Source organism: Pyrgilauda ruficollis, unplaced genomic scaffold (assembly GCF_017590135.1).
Source record: "Pyrgilauda ruficollis isolate IOZ18807 unplaced genomic scaffold, ASM1759013v1 scaffold539, whole genome shotgun sequence".
Classification (NCBI taxonomy): Eukaryota; Metazoa; Chordata; class Aves; order Passeriformes; family Passeridae; genus Pyrgilauda; species Pyrgilauda ruficollis.
In genome coordinates, this window is record NW_024527033.1 from 13,781 (window position 1) to 17,225 (window position 3,445).

Below are 3,445 nucleotides of genomic sequence, written 5' to 3' on the forward strand. Positions count from 1 at the left end.
AGTTAACAGAGTGTAGGGGTTGGCAACCACTGGGTATAAATCCTCAGTTATCTTATTAACAGCTCTTAAACCTTGTACTATTCAGTATGATCTCTCAGGCTTTTTAACAGGTAAAATAGGAATATTTAACTCAGACTGACACACTTTTATTAGACCTATCTGTAAAAAGTGTTAGATTACTGGGCTAATATCTTCTTTGTCTTCCTTTCTCACAGGGTACTGCTTGACCCTAACTGGTTGTTTTCCTTCTTTAAGCCTAATTTGCACTGGGGATGCATTCTTTGCTCTCCCTGGTATGTTAGAAGCCCACATGCCAGGAAATACCTTATCCAGTATTTTCCTGAGAATCCCATCTTCACTTTCAATTTTAGCCTCATTGGTTATTAGCATCCGGCTTAACTATTCCACATATTGTTGGTCCTTAACCTCCAAAGTAATGTCCCCATTTTTTAATATTATTTTTGCTTCTAATTCTTCCAATAAATCTTTACCCAAAAGTCCTGATGGAGCATTGGGCATATATAAGAACTTGTGAATTTGTGAATTCCCCATTGTTTTACAAGTTTATATTTCAACAGCCTATAAAAATAAGCTCTTTCAGATTGGCCAGTTGCCCCCTTTACCATGACATAATCATTTGTTATTGGTATTAAAACTTTATTTAACACCAAATATGTTGTCCCTGTGTTTATCAGAAATTCAATTTCCTTTTTCTTGTTCCCTAGTTTCATTATAACCAGAGGATCTCCAAGGGTAAGATCCTCCAGTCCACATCAGTCTTCTTTAACATGGGCAACCACTGCCCCCCACTTTTTGATCTCCTTTTCTTTGTTCATCACCTTTTCTTCATCACCTAGTTCTGGGCACTAGGTCTTCCAGTGTCAAACTCTCTTGCAGAATGCACATTGATCTCTCCTTAGATGAGGTGGTCCCTGCCTTAGTGGCCCTTGTCCACATTTCCCTTTTTCTTCTTCCCTTACTACTGCTAATATTTTTTATCCCTTTTTTAGACTTTTCTTCCCTGTTACTAAATACTCTTCACGCCTCTTGTAGCAAAGTCTCTAAATCTTGTGCTGTCTGACCCTGTATCTTCTGAAGATTGGCAGCTACACCACCACTGGATCTTCAGAGGAAAACTCCACCTTCTACAGGATCACTGCACCAACAGAACCACACCAGTCACTGCAGGACTGCAGCCACCATTTAATGGGACTGCTACCAGCACCCTGACCCACGGGGTGTCAGGTACTATTCTGATTCTGTCAGTGGGTTTTTTTGTTTGTACTATTACATTTAATTTTAGTTTTCCTAGTAAAGAACTGTCCTTCCTATTCCCATATCTTTGCCTGAGAGCCCCTTAATTTCAATATTATAATAATTTGGAGGGAGGGGGTTTACATTTCCATTTCAGGGGAGGCCTCTGCCTTCCTTAGCAGACACTTTTCAAACCATGACAGATTTTGGCTCCCAACCTGTGGCTCGAGGGCATTGAGAGAAAAAGGCTGAAAAAGGGAAAAAGATTTCTTGTAATCTAATTTCTGTGTGCCCATATAGAAACCTTGTTAAGTGACAGCATGTGGTCTAGCTTACCTCAGTTTGGGTGGCATGTGGTCCTGCCTGTATTTCTCCCATTTGCAGGCCCTTATCTAAACATGGGTCCTGTAACCAAGACTACTGTGGCTATTATCCAGTTTGATTTATGGGTTAATAAGATGAAGAATTAATGGATTTTTATTTATCTCTGTAAGGCAAGCACATGGATTCAGAGCTACCACACACTAACTGTATAGTTTTGGAGTTACTTTAATAATGGCACTTTCTGTGAAGAAATGACAGCAGGGGACATTTTCTCCCAACCCTTTAACCATCTCTTTGAGTCTACCCCACCAGTTTTTGAAGGATTCAGATCCACTCTAAATGCTAATGATATCATACAATAGTTGGTGTTGCTGATAGGTCTGTTCTCTTCAGCATTCAGAAATAAGGGAAGATTAACGTGGATAACCACCCTGACACCTACCCCAGAGACTAGAGATGCTGCCCCAGAGCCTGACCTGCCCCAGAGAACAGGGATGCTGCCTCAGAGCCTGACACTGCCCCACAGCCCACATCAGAAATGAACCACCCAGATTGGGTGGGGGTCCTGGTAAATGAGATAGGCCAGATTGGCCAGATGCTGAAGGATTACATCTCCCCAGCTGGTGAGAAACTCTCCCCCTCGAAGAGGGAGGGTCTAATGGTGCAGCCACTGAAACCACAGACATTACAACTATCCAGGTTCCAGTAGAAACAAGGAAGCCTAAGACGAAATCAGAGCACCCAGATAAGGATAAGAAAGGAGGCCCCTCACAACCCACAGGGTAGCTAACAGTTGTGGTCATCACTGAGTTCCTGATGTATGAAAGTCTCCATAATCTGCACAAAGACATTGTATGAAAGAGGCGTGAGGCTTATACAACCCGGCTACTTCGGGTGTGGGACCTTATGGGTACAGGTGTGCAAGTGGATGGTGGTGAGGCAAGGAATTTGGGACCCTTGAGCCAGGTGTGAATCAGGTATTTGAAAGGGAGCTAGGGACCCTTTCCCTCTGGGAGCAGCTTTTAATGAGTGTCAGAGAGAGGTTTGTCCACAGGGAGAGAATGCAGGAGAACCACCATAGAATGCGCTGGAAGAGCCTTGAGGAAGGGATCCAGCAGCTGAGAGAAGTGGCGGTACTGGAGGTACTTTTTGGGAGGGATGGACAGCATGATAATGACCCTGACAAAGTCAGGTGCACTGGGCAAGTGCTGTGCAGTCTGGCAAATCTGGGGCCATCTCAATACCCCACCTTCACTGCAAGGATTAATGCTGATACCAACCAAGAGACAGTGGGCTCTGTCACCAACAAGCTTGGAAATTATGAAGGTATGATCAATGGCCCAATGCAGGCTCATGTCTCCGCCGTGGTTAAGGAATTCAAAGAGGAGATGTTGGAGATGAGGGAGGACCTGAGTAAAATCAATGCAGCACCCCAAAGTCAGAGCCCAATGTCCCCCAGCTACAGAGAGACCCACAGGCTGACCTGTCGTTCTTCCTGCATGACCATGGGGAAGACATGGGAAGGTGGGATGGGAAACCCACTTCTGTCCTGGCAGCACAGGTGTGCCAGCTCATGGAGGGAAACACTAACTGAGGGAGTTCCACTAAGGTGAGGGTAGCCTCAGCCTCCCATGGCCGAGCTGCTGGGTATGATCTGTCAGATCCCCTTGAAGGAACCTCTCATATGTATGCCCAGGAAAGAAACGATAACCAGGGCTAGAGGGACCCTGCCTCTAACCAGGAAGAGGCACAGGAAAATCAGGTCTTCTGGACAGTGTGGATCCGATGGCCTGGCACATCAGAACCACGGAAATATGAAGCCTTAGCTGATACTGGTGCACAGTGTACCCTGATACCATCTGGACAT